Source organism: Pinus tabuliformis, chromosome 2_2, assembly GCF_031772625.1.
Source record: "Pinus tabuliformis cultivar Carrire ecotype Pingquan chromosome 2_2, CPIR1, whole genome shotgun sequence".
Lineage (NCBI taxonomy): Eukaryota > Viridiplantae > Streptophyta > Pinopsida > Pinales > Pinaceae > Pinus > Pinus tabuliformis.
Window position 1 is genome coordinate 258314836 of NC_142300.1, and position 14867 is coordinate 258329702.

Here is a 14867-nt window from a genome sequence, read left to right on the forward strand (position 1 = left end):
CATAATACACCTCCATCCCCCTATGGTAGAGATATTTAGAAGGCATCAATGGTTGGGATTCTTCAAGCTACTCAGAGGATATGATGATGATGTAGCTCGAGAATTTTCCATGTCACTCACACCTCAATCTAAAGTCAATTCTACTTTTGTGGTAAAAGGATTGTCAGTAACAATTACCCCTGAAATCATTAGTAGAATCACTACACTTCCTCTAGGCATGCAATAGAGAAAGGAGGATAAAGCTAGTAGCACTTATGCTAAGAAGAAATTTTTCTTGAGAGATGAAGAGCTAATTGAGGATTAGAAGTGAGAGCCTTCCCTATCCTTGTGATGAAGTAAGCTATCACATTCTCAAGTATATTTCTTGTGAAGGAAGGCTCAATATAGTCTATGGTTACCAATTTAGACTCCTCCATGAGTTGATATTTGGAAAAGAGTTACCCCTTAATAGAAGGCTTATTATGCCCTACTTCTTGTTGCAATCAATAATAGACATGAGAATAAAGGTACAGGAAGGAAAACATCAGCAACTAGCACATCATGGACTAATCAAGCTCATACTAGAAGATTCCTTAGGCCAATCAAGAGTCCTTATTCTATGGTCCACATTTATGGTCATGTACAGGGAGGTTGTGATTGAAGAAACTGAATATGAGAGGGACCCAACTTCTACTGGTGAGGAAGAAGAAGAACCTAAAGAGGAAGAATAAGAACTTGAGGAAGGAGAAGAGGAAGAACCTAAAGAAGAAGAGGGGGCAAATACAAATAAAACAGAGGAAGAAGAGTAACAAGAAGAGAACAGTGGGGAAGAAGAAAAAAAGGATGAGGCAAGCTCTGAAAAACATACCAATGTAGGGGACGAATCTCCAAGAGTGTCTCCTGAACCCACAGAAAAGGAGGTAATTATTGCCTTGATTTCCCTAAGAACACCGATAAAGTCAACAGGAAAAAGGTAGAGGTAGACTCCCCTGTATTTCAAAACAAGGAGGAGCACTAAGATCAAATAGAGGAGACCACAAACACCTACCAATACTCCTATAATCATTGAAGGTTCACCAAAAGGACAAGAAAAGCTAGTCTCCCTAGAAATGAAAGGTGAAGGGGACACATCAAAACATGCTTCCCCAAAGTAGTCAATCACCTATGTGAGGAGGCTTGTCACATGGTCAACCTCAGCAAAGTTAATCAAAAAAAATTTGATCCCATCTCAGAAAGGAAAAAACATCCTACAGGAAACAAATACAATTGTACAAGAAACTTTGTCAGCACTACAAGAAACACAGAAAAAGTAGCAGGAAGGACAACAAGGATAGAGGAAAAGTAAGGAAGCATCAACACAAGTATAGGAGGAGGAAGATGCTCTAAAGACATTAAAGAGAGAATCCCAAGAGTTGTAGAAACCTAGCCCACAACCCAATGTCAACTCCTATTACAGATTCATTGAGGGAGGTAGAGTAATACCAGAGAAATTTTCCATCCATTTCTTCTTTGAGCTTGAGAAGGAGAGAGGAAGGACACAGCGCTGGATAAAAATTTCTAAATCAAAGAATATAGGGGATATGGGCCATATGGAAGAGAAGCTACTAGAGATGGGCAAGGAGTTGAGTAATACAAGAGACAGAGAAAGAGTTATGAAATCTCAACTAGAGGCTGAAAACACATGGCTGAGGAGGAAGATATAGGAAAATAAGAGCCAATTGGCCACTATGGAAAGCCTCTTTATGGAGGCACTCTAGTGTAGGATGCCACCAAATTCATTTTTCTTGTACCAAAAAGATCAATGGTTTCAATTTTAGATAAAGACCTTATCATAATGAGGGACTATGCCTTTCCAAGACTATAGGCAGTTCATTAAGCTCTGTGACCAAAGCACCCTAGAGGATAAGGCCAAGATATCTGAATTCTACTTACACAACTTGGCCTTAATAGACTTGAATGTGTGGGACCCCAATGAAAAGATGGGGGACTTACAACTAATGGCCTTTTCATCATGGATGAGTCATGCGAAGGCCGGGGATAAGTAAAGAGGCTGCTGGAAAGAGAAGAAAAACAACCCCTTTACATCAGAGTAGAACAAATCAATTCCATGGTTGTCATTACTGTTATCACTTAAGAATTCTAATGCCCAAATTTCTCACATTAGTTTGATGGTAAAGGTCGGTGCTAGTCTAAGTTTGATTTTTGTTTGCCTTAGAGTTTGAGTCTTAGGAGTCTTGATGGTATACTTAAATAAAGGTCAACTATGCATTCTCATTCATCACCAGTCTCATAACCATGTGTCAGCTTTGTTCAAAGGTTACTATGTGCCACAAAGCTCTTTAGGTGATTTCGTAGCGCATAAATCATTTTGAAGTGTTTTCGCAACGCATAAATCTTTTTTAGCAGTTTTGCAGCACAACATGTTTTAAGTGATTTCATAGCGCATAATTCAGATCCTACGCAGGCTGCGCTACGAAATCGGAGATTCGTGCAATCCGTAGCAAATCTTTCCTAACTGTCAAATCTGTCAAGTTCAGTTATGGTTGCATCATTCACTGTCATCTTATACACTCCAAATATCATGTCCAACCGCTTATCTCCATCATTACAGCCGCTAGATACCTTGGTACGCTCAGATTGCAAGTTCCAACAAAAGCCAGGTATTCACAATCTTAATGATGATTGTATTCGTTGCATGAGGAACAAGTCTGCAAGTTTTCAATTTGAATGTATTGTTATCAAGGGAGGAAGTTATCAAGCGAGGCAGTTTTCAAGCGAGGCAGCCATTCAAGCAAGGCAGAGATTGAAGATTGAGCAGCGCCAGTATTTCAAACCTTCATTACGCTGAAGTCTCATGGAGGGATCTGCAGAAAGAAAAGACCACAGATCATGCAAATGTTTGAGAAACGAACCTGAAGGTGTAGACACTATCTTGAAAAACAAAGAAGTTGAGCATGAATTCAAGCAGGTTGGATGTTGGAATTTTTGTGAGAACTCCAAGGAGGTCATGCACAAATCACCAAGGAATTTGCTTTGAATTTCATAGGGTTGAATTCAAAGGTTGGGATGCTCGAATTGCAAATCTCACCAGAGGTAATATCCATAGTTACTCAGATTCCAAGGGGACAAGAAACTTGGTTTAAGAATTTCAAATTTGATATGACCCCCTGCAAAGAATTCCTGAAGCCAGAGTACATTGACTCAGATTTAAACAAGTCTGTGCCTAGAAATTATGTCAAGGACTCATATGCCAATCTGCTTACCTGTATACATAGGTACCTTACCTGTGAAGGGAGATATAATAAGGTGTATTCATATCATTTCAAGCTTCTGCTACATTTTACAGGAAAGATATCCCTTGATTTACCTTTTTACTTATTTCATAGCTTAAGAAAAATGTGTGATAAGGTGCAGCTAAGGAAAGAAGCCTGTGAGACCTCATTGTTTCACCACGGTTTAATTAAGCTGATCGTTCTGCATGAACTCCAGAGAGTAGGTAGGGACTGGCCCACATTCATATTCATGTTTGGTTTCAAGAACGAGACCGGTCTTAGTCCTCAAGCTGCAAAAGATCTTCTGACAGCAACTGGTCATCAGGTAGAAACAAGATCCAGGAGGTTTGCAAAGTTGAAGGCTAGGAAACAAGTAAGGGAATCCACCAAGCCACTGACTATCTAAGATACACCCCAGCAGTCCCTTAAAGAGAAAACTCAGGTCAAAGAAGGTGCACATGAATCAAACACAGGTGAAGGAGTCCAAAGAAGAAGGACTAGGAGCTCGGTAGCTAAAGAAAAAGGCAAGTCAGTGATTATTGAGGAAAGCCCTGTTTCAAAGTGAGACTTGAATGACTTACTGCAAGCCATTGATATTGAAGAATCTCCCCTGGTTCAAGCAGATTTGATAGAGTCAGGAAAAGACAAGGCTAAGAGAGTCAAAGCCTCGAAAAAACTCAAGTTTGATGATCAGGTTGATCAATTTGTCTTTAAGCCAAGAAGACCCATAACGAGGAATTTTAAACACATACAGGAGGTACTGCCAAGAGCAGATGAAACATGGGAGGTAACACAGCCTCATGAAGGAAAAGATAAAGGCAAAGCAATTACCCTTCAAGAAGAAGATAGTGTGGAAGAGTTGAAAAGGAGGTTGGAATTGGCAAACTTTGAAATTGGTAGACTGAAGAAAGCCTCCAGGAAATTTGCAATCAAGGAGGTTTATTTTAACCAAATGCAAGCTCGGTGGGAGGACAAAACATTTCAAATACCCGAGGTGGTTGATTGTAATGTTCAATTCCGTAGCTGGACTGTCCCTATAATAAAGGAAGCACAATTCATCAAAAAGGTCAATACAAACCTGAGAGTTGGGATCAAAGTCATGAAGAAACAAATTGAGGACTTAAAGATACAATTAATCCAGCAGAAAGAATCTCCTTAAGGAAGTCACACATCAAGTAAGGTTATGTTTCAAATTTTGATGGTTTTCCTTGTTATAATCTTTCTTGAAGAATCATACATTTTCACGCAGTTTTGAAAAGCTTTGGAGCAATTGAAAAGGATGTTTAAATATAAAGAAGCTGAAGATAGCAGATTTTTGGTATTAGGTTGTGTTTTGGTGATTACACAGCAGTTTCGTAGCGCGCTGCGAAACTGCTGAAAATGATGCCTAACGCACAGCAGTTTCGTAGCGCGCTATGAAACTGTTGTAGCTACATAATTAAAACCCAGTCAACCAATTTTGAGGGACCGAGGGGAAATTTTTGAAAAAGGAATCTTTTCAAAGGATCATGTAACAGGTGTCAACATTCAACAAAGGAAGAAACAGGTGGAAACGACCTATATTTGAACTCTAAACTTTTTGTTATAAAGTGATCATAGTTACTATAGTTCATGATATATCAGACAGCATGGAGGAGGTCTTGTCTTCACACATGGAAAAGGTTGACAACACATCAAGGACGTGGCATCCTAATATATTTTTGTATAATCAAATAAGAAGGTCATGGTTCATTGGTTTCGAGTATCTTTGAGGAAAACCAAAAGCAGGTAAACAGGGGCACTTTCCTACTTTTCAGGAGTAATGGAGAAGATGTGACATTAAGGGCCAGCAAGCAGCTACAAACACCCACCATAGCCAAACTAAAAAATACCACTTGTCAAAGAATGAGAATTGATTGTAATTAAGGCTATTATTAGCATGATATGGAGTTAGACTCCTATTTGACTTACATCTCTAAAAAGTCCAGTTAGCAGTTTGTTACATTTAATAGGTAGTTAAAATTTGAATAGGTGTCATAAGAAGTAGAATTCGAGTTCCCCTCATGTTGGAGGAGGAATCTCAGCCTTGTAAAAGAATTCTATATATAGGAGAAAGAGCAATGTACCAGGGGTTGGAAATTTATGGAAAAAAACTCTGATATTTGGCTTATGTAAAGACTTTGTTTTTGTTGGTAATACAGTACTGGCTTATGCTTCTCAAGAATCATAAAGAGTTCAATGTAATGAGTTTCTTTTGTTGTCTTTTCATGTTATCTACAGTGTTATGAGGATATGATTACTTAGAAATCATTAACAGTTCTCTAATTTCCTTCATATACTCGTAAACTGACTTCTATATGTTTGGTGTGTTGAAATCTAAATGCCTTGACTTCTATGTAAATCCAACCCTGCTGTTAATACTGAATCATATATGACTCCATAAGCCCAATGGATACTTGTTAGTTGTGTTTCCACCATTTTCATTTTTTTATTTGTTTCACAAGAGTTAGCCATCTTGATCATAATCAAAAAACCTTTAATCCTTTGAGAGAGCCCTCTCAGGTTGGGGAGGCTAAACCTCAGCCTAAAGTAGGTTTGAAACAATTACTTGTAGTCTTCCTGGTCTACAGCCTTCCAGGGCCTGATTTTGAGATAACAATTAGCACCCACAAAATCATCACTAATGATCCCCAACTTGCACCAAGATACCTAGTTACACAAGCGAAATAAGTCACTCATTTTGAAGACACCTTGAGATTGCTAGGGAATGAAAGCCATCAAGCATGTGAAAGGAGATGGGGCACCATACCATACAACCTAAGGATCAAGGAGTATCATTCCCCTGAAACAATGAGAGATGCACTACAAAGGACCCCACTGTATAAGAAGGGACTACAAATACTCAAAATCAACTGGATTGGTTTGAAACTCAATCCACCAATGTTATTGGCCATGTGAGAAGGAAGAGAGGAGGAAGAGGAAAGAAAGAAGTGGGAGGAAATAGAGAAGCATGCAAGATTTTATCCACAAGAGGAGACTACATCAACGGAAGCATGGGATGTCAGAGAGGCCACAAGAGAAATTAAAGACATGGACATAGATTAAGTTGCTCAAAGGATGAGCAACACTTTCAGTATGGGGGTGATGATGAGGCTCATCAATAGGTAAATTATATGGACCTTAATACCACTCTCCAACTTGTTTAAATCAACATTTCTCACATTTATTTACATATTTTATTATATTTTTCTTAGTGAGAAGGGTAAAGATGAGATGTTATGTCATGTGGCCTAATGTGCATTAATTTTAGGATTTGGAGAAATTTTGGTTAATTTAAGTGCAGGAACTGAAAGTAAACAAGAAAGAGGGATTTTAGGAGATTGGATCTCCCTCCTTAACTCCTCAATCACTCAAATATTTCCCCACAATATCTCATTAGCTCGGAGTTACAAGAAGCCAAGCCCACCGAGGTCATTGGCAGCCAAGCCAGTGATAGTTGAAGACAAGTTAATCTTGATTTTGGGAGCCAAGCCTCCCTAATTTTAAGGAAGTTGTTGGTAGCTTAAGTTGTATAAATAACCAAGCTTAGGGCCTCATTATGATTTGACTTTTTTTGTATCCAAGAGGAATTTTTGAGCTAATAAATTGTGACTGATTAATCTTATGTATTTTTGACATTTTTATAAGAATGAGAAGCATCCCCTTGATCAATCACTGGGTTGAATAAGAGGGTTGAAGCTAGTCCATCGAATCACACCTCTGCATTTTAGGAGGATTTTGGTCCCCAAAATCTTTTACTGAATGAGGTGAGGAAATTTTTCCTCCACCTTCTCTCTAGTGTACCATTTAGCTTTGCTTCGAAGTTGTCCCTTTAACCTAATCTACCAAAGGTCTTGTTGCCCTTGTCTTGTAGTTTTGGACCTCTTCTACAAAACTGTATCTTCTGTGAACTTTGCCTAAGCATCTGGGGCCAAATCCTCCATAGAATGTAGGAATTGTTCCTCTTCCTGATCTAGCATGGAAGGCTCATAGAGTTTTAAATTCTCTACATTGACAACTAAGTAAATGTGCATATATGGTGGTAAACTGAGTCAATAGGCATTATCATTGACCTTTTCTAGTATCTCAAAGGGACCATACCTTAGAGCCTTGATTTTCTTATCAGGCCCCTACAACCTCTCCTTGTTCAACTGTAGCCATACTCTGTCTCCCACCTTGAATGATTTCTTTGTTCTATGCTAATCATACCTGGCCTTATACTTCACCTGTGACTTCTGCAGTATTTTCTATACATGTATATGGATCTGCCTAATCTTCTCTATAAATTTTCCATCCCTCAAAGCATCTCCTATAATGTCTTCCTTCACTTCTTCTTGTCTCCCATATGCAATATCCAAATGTGAAGGTGGAAAATATCCAAAACAAGTTTCAAAGGGGGACTTTCCTGTAGAAGTGTGGACCACTCTATTATAATAATGCTATATATACCATATTTTCATCCTAGGTCTTCAAATGCTTCTGTTTGTAACCCCTTTGAAGCTGAACCAAAGTCATGTTGACTACTTCTATCTTACCATATAGTTGTGGATGGAATTTTGTAGATATCTTCAACTTTGTGTCCATCTTATCCCACAATGTAGTCCAAAATGCACTGAGAAATCTTGTATCCCTATTTAAAATGATGCTCCTTGGTATCCCAAAGTGTACCTAGACCTATCCAAACAACAAGTTTGTTGCTTCTTGTCCAATGATGGTCTTTTTACATGGCATCAGAGCACACATCTTGTTGAACCTATCAACTACCACAAACAGGTAGTCATGTCCCTTCCTGGTTGTCAGTAAACCTCCCATAAAGTCCATGGAAATTCTTTCCCAAGGACGAATAGGTACAAGTAAGGGATGATACAAGCCCTATTTCCTACTGCTAGGATTTGTTGGGACAACAAAACATGCATCCTATTATGAACCTATCTACTTGTTCTTACATCTTGAGCGAATACACATACCTCTGCAAGTTAGCCATGGTCTTCCCTACACAAAAGTTCCCTGCAACCTTGGAGATGTGAGCCTCTCTAATCAGCTCCAAACGTTCATCTTTAACAACACATAACTTATCTAACCTGTAGAGTAACCCATCCTAGAGATGGTAGTCCACGGTGTTCTATCCATCGTGCACATGAATCTGAATCTGCAACTGTTGATACACCTCCTTGAAGTCCTCATCTTCCGAATATGCCTCTATGTATGCATCATGGGTGAATGGATCCATGTGCACAAGAGTACCCAAAGCTATAATCTTTGATGTGGGTGGCCTTGAAAGGATATCAGCCAACTTTTTTGTGATGACCTTCTTATACTTGATCACCAAATGAAACTATTGTAAAAATCCCATCCCCTTGTAATGCATGGTCTTTTGTAGCTTGTTTTGTGCCTGCAGGTACTGTAACAATTAGTGATCAGTGTGGATTATTGTCTCCTTTCGCATCAGATACTGCGTCCACTTCGTCACATCTTGCACCATGGCATAGAGCTCCTTGTCGTTGGTAGGGTATCTAAGAACTTCCCCATGAAATACTTCAAAATGGTAGCAAATGTGCCTTCCTTCGTACATCAAGACAAGTCACTTAGCATACCCACTCACATTTGTCTCCACTTCAAAGGGTCGTTGCAAGTTTGGTAATGCAAAAACTGGTGCTTCAATGACCTTCTTCTTTAAGTTGGACTTGGTGGTATCCAGACTTCAATTCCACCTTGGTGAAATACTTTGCTTGCTGCAACTGATCTAGCATATCATCTATCGTGGGTAAGGGGTATCTGTTCTTGAACTTGATTTTATTCAATGCCCTGTAATCTATATGCATCGGCCAAGTCCCATACTTCTTTAGCACAATGATGATGAGTGGACCACATGATGATGTACTCAGTTGAATGACACCCTATTCCAGCAGTTGCTGCAATTATTTCTTCACCTCACTTGCTTCTATAATAGATTACCTATATGACCCAATATTTGGCAATGGACAGTCTAGCAATAACTCGATCTCATGCTCCACTTCTCTCTTAGGGAGTATCCCTTTAGGCTTTTAGAACACATCCTTGTATGCCTATAAGAAATCCTCTAATTGTTGTTTTTGTTTCTTAATACACCCCTCTACGAATGCCTTACCTATTATTGACTCCTCTACAAACTTATTTTCTCTTAAAAACAAAAAAGCATACTTCTTGCTAGAACTAATCAATTGCTTGGCTTGGTTGGCACTTACTAGTGAAATTTTTTACTTTCCTTTGTGCGGGTTGATGATGAATGATTTTCCATCCTTGATGATTCGGTACTAGTTATCTCTCCTCATGAATATTTCATCACACATTTACATGTATGGACTCCCAAACACGACTCCACATATATCAAGTGGAACCACATCTAGATCTACTTCATCAATAAAATCATCACTCATAGAAAATCTAATTTTACACTGGTTTGTTACCTTCATCTCTACATCCTTATGTACCCATCCCAGTGGATATGGGTTTGGATGGTCACAAAATTCCAGCCCCAACTTCTTGACTAGATCTACTACAATGATATTTCCTTGTGATCCTAAGTCAAAGAGACCATCAATCTTTGTCTTCTTCACCTGTATCTTTACATGGAAGACTTCGGTCATTTCTTTCTCTTCCTGTTGTTGAAGGCTACTCAGATTCACCTCCTTCTATACTAATGTACAGACAATATTCCCATCCACATATGAGTTGCTTTCAACTTGGTTGCTCAAATTAGTGGCCGTTAGATTCTTCTTCTTAATATCTTTCTTCTTTTTCTTCATGTTTAGCTTCTGATGAAATTTCCAACACTTCTCCTCTGTATGGCCATTAATGTTACAGTGGTTTCTAGGATCTCTACACTGGTGTGTTGTGACTTCTGTCCTTTTATCTTTTCCCCCCTTTTTCTTCTTCTTCCCCTCAGAAGCATCATGTTGCTCCTTTTTCTTCGATCCACTTGATTGCACTCTTTTCAAGCCTATGTTCTCCAGGTATTGTTCCTTTACACAAGCCTCATCCACCGTTTTGGGCTTGAACAAAATCACTTTCTCATGGAGATGGTAGTGCAGACCCCGAAAATGCTTGAGTACATCTGGGTTCTTTGGAGAGATACTGAACATTATAGCCATCTTTCTGAATTCTATGATGTACTCATGCACGCTTTGGACCAGCTTTGCCTGAAGTAATGCCACTGGATCCATTGGTCTTCCATGTACTCAATGGGATAAATCTATGACTTAACAAGGGTTTTAAAATCCTCCCACTTAGTCACTGGAGGTTCTTCCTCCAACCTCAAGGTTTTAGTGTGGCTCTCCCACCAAGTTAGTGCATGGACCTCCAATTTGATTTGTACAAATGAGATCTTCTCCCCTTCCTCAATTTGATGGACACTGAAAAAACTTTGAGTTGCTGCAACCAATGGTTCAACTTCAGAGCGTCAATATCACCATGGTATGGCTTGATATCAACTTTTTCGTCCACTTTAAATAGGGATTGGTTTACAGCACTCGAACTGGGTTGATATTTTCCATGTTCTTTCTTCAACGAATTATCTACGTCTTCCCAGTCTCCCGATCCCCCTTCTGATTTATCCTCTACATTCGAACCCCCTTCTTCTCCAAATATCCCTAACTTATTGCTTAGGGCCACCATGAGGAGGTTGTGTTGTATTTGTACTTTATATCCACGACTTTTTCTTTGAGCCACAAAAACCTCACCAATCCAGTATCACGAGGTTCGTTTATAGATTCGTCACCCATGATTAGGGTTTTACAATTTTTGGCCACGCTGATCTAGATCCTTACAATCTCCACAAAATACCTAAAGAAACCTGCTCTGATACCAAATTATCTATAAACATTCGTGGATATTCCACTGGATAGTTCGTCATGACAGATCTGATAATATTATATCAAAAATATGAGATTCTACACTATTACAGTTTTATTTAATTTTTAGATCTGTAAAATTAATTGTAATTAATGCATGTATGTAAAATGAAATCAAGCATAAAAGTAGAGAACAAAAAGATAAGCTCACATAAACATAATACACAAGATATTCTTACTGGGAAACCCTTTCAAGAGAAAACCCAACTGGAAGGTGAGGTCACTTCTCTCTCTTTCTCTGTCTGGAAATATGGCTGCAGATATAAATAAGTAATGTCTGTGGCCCATGGGATGCTACAGTGCACAAATCCTCTCTGTGTGATCTACCTCCTATATATCCTAGCTATCTTTTCTCAACTATGGAACAAAATGCTCTTGAAAGAATGGAATGTCTCTTCCTCCTAGTGGTCCGGTAGTAACATAGCCCGATAGCCTACTAGTGGTTAATTTTGACTACATCAACTATTAACTAGAGTTACAAAATAGACTCTTGTAGAGTCTTTTACATCACAAACACATGGCTAGCCCCTTTTCTATGAGTAATGGGGGTTGATGCGGAATCCTCTCGAACTATAGGTGTGAAAACAGGAAGGTCAACTTATGAGTGGCTTAACTTTTGCATACGGACTCCGATTCACATGATTCTTGCAACGTTGGAAACATTTTTTTTTTGTATAATAGGATAAAAAAGTGTTTGGGTTAGGTGGAAAACTTGTACCCCAAAAAAATGTCATGTGATGCCTCCAAATTCTTTCGGAATGTTTCAGACCCTGTTTCGCCAAACAAGGTTCCGTGAGCTAATTCCTCCACTTTTTCGACTCCAAATGCATCGAGATGGATGAAAAAAATCCAATGATCCAATTCAGATGAGCACCTTAATTTTTGGTGTCAAAATTGAAATATGACAAAAAATCATTTTATGTTGTTGAATACATTTAAGTGACTATTAAAAATATAAGGATAATAAGGATCCTTATAACTCATAGTATAATAGGGATCCTAGCTGAGATTAAAGCTAAAGGATAATAAGGATCCTTATAACTGACAAGATAATAAAGATCCTAGATGAGATGAAACCTTAAAACACTCATCTCAAAACAATCTCCTAAACTCTATAAAGAAACAACATTACTTTATAAGCCAAAAGCATTCTCCATGGCTCTCTAAAAAAGGTACGGTCCAATGATCAAATTCATCAAAGCTTAAAATGCTCATCTCAAAACAATCTCCTAAACTCTATAAAGTGACAACATTACTTTATAAACCAAAAACATTCCCCATATCTCTCTGAAAAAATGTTACAGTCCAATGATCGAATCCATCAAGTCCTGCCCATTAGAAGTACATAATGTAAAGGTACACATTGTTCACCCTTCTATACAATTTTAAAAGTAAGTCTGAAGCTACTTCATGTTTGGGTAACTTTGAGTAATTTTATTCAAATTTATTATGTTTTGACCTCAAGAAATGGCTAGTTTGTCAAGCTTTGGTGAAGCTGTAAATAAGGAATCTTACCATAGTGACAACCGAGGACCAAAATAAAGTGTTATGATAATGAGTAATCAAAGAATCTATCCTTTCTAAGTGCACCATAGTCAAGTGAATATGAACATTTCATTTGTCTTTTTCAACATAGTAGTAGTATTATAAGAATATAAAAAAAAGAAAAAAAATATAAAAAACATTAAGATTATTATATACTTGTAGATGTGATGCATGTGTGTCTTAGGAATTTTGTGCCCACGGGAGCATTAAATTTGATAGAAAGTGATATGTAAAGATAATATACTATTTCCAATTGAAATTGATTATTTTTTTTTTACTTTTCATTATGGAAGGGTTGTATGAATATATGCCCTTCTAATTGAAAATAAGAGCAACGCTTCAAATTTGATCAGTGGTGGGAAGGTGTGGGTCATTTATGTATTATTAAAAAGTACTCTTCTATTTAGGGTGGTCATATTGGCAGAGGGGAGTATTTAATGGTTGTACGTACATGGTTATATTCTAGCCATTTTTTTCTCTGCCCTATTGTTATGAAACTAACTCATAAAAAGATGGAAAATAAATATCAACACCTTAGAATTCAACCTCTTTGAGGGGACAACCTTCTTTATATTACACAAATGAACAATTCTTGGATGATACAAATGACAGGACCTCATTTCTATATATAGAAGTCTAAGGGGTCATAATATAATCAAAGACGACATAACAATAGTAATGTAAGGGAAAAATAATAACAATAGTGGGCTTCTATGGGGCACAATAATAACAATATGAGGACTACATGGGCACAACAATATAATAAGGGGGTTGTACTAATAACAACAAGGGGTTACACTAATAGTATAGGAACCTAAAATTCCCCTCTCCTTAAAAAAGTGTTGTCCTCAATGCTTGAGTAGTTTTTGATGCTTCAGTATAAAATTTGTGTCCTCCCATGTGGAATCTTCAACGGGTAAGTTCTTCCACTTGATGAGATACTCTGAAATTGATCAATTTCATAGCTGTCGAGTTCTTGTTTATGTGACTGCTCTAGGTTCCAGTATGATTTTTCCTTCCTCATGAAGTTCTAGCAATATTGTATGAACTCGGATCTTATGCAACTTTTGAATAAGTGGCCACACTTCTTCGTCCTTCTTCCATTTATCCCTTGCTTCGTCTATCCAATCTGGTTGGATAATAGAAATAGCACAAAACAATGCTTCCACATCCTCATCCTTTCTTGAGAGTGCATCTGCAACAACATTTTGCTTCCCTTTTTTGTATATGATTTCAAAGTCATAACCCAACATATTTGTGACCCATTTTTTATGTTCTTCTAAAGATAATCTTTGTTCTAAAAGGTATTTAAGACTATCATGATCCATTTTTACCTTGAAGTGTCTTCCCATTAGGTAAGGTCACCATTTATTAAGTGCATGTAGTATTTCCAACATTTCCTTCTCATAAATAGCTTTCTTGAGATGTAGCCGTAAAAATACCTAATCACCTACATCAAAACTTCTTTCATTGCAATGTTGATCTCCCTGTTGTTTCATTCGATTCTACACCAAAGTGGCGTTATCCTTTAAAAGTTGGAGAACTTCTTGTTGATGCTCGATGCGATCTTTCACTACTTGAATCTTTTTCTTGTTGATATGTCCTTCTATCTTGAGAGTTTGAGAGTGGTAATTTCTCCCAATTCATTACAAGATACGGTCGGATTCATTTCTTGATGCTCAATGTGATCTTTCACTTCTTGAGCATTTTTCTTCTTGATATGTCCTTCTATCTTGATAGTTTTAGGAGTGGTAATTCCGACCAATGCATTACGAGATATGGTCAGATTCATACCTTCTTTATTGATCTAATATTTCACTTCTTGAACCTTTTTCTTCTTAATATGTCCTTCTATCTTAAGAGTTTGAGGAGCGGTGATTCTTGCCAATGCTTTACAAGATATGGTCGGATTCATTTCTTCTTTCTCTGGGGTTGGTTCCTGGTGTTTATTCTCTTCTTTTGATTTTTCTTGATCCTTTTCTTCCTCCTCTTCATAATCTATGTAAAATAATTTATTCTCAGCACACTTATGACCTTTAGTGTATTTTCTATCACAATTGTAACAAAGCCTTTTTTCTCTTTTTTCTTCCAATTGTTGTGGTGTAAACCTTGTAGGTTGTGGAAGGCTAGGAGAAAAAAAACTTCCATAATTATAGTCATGAGT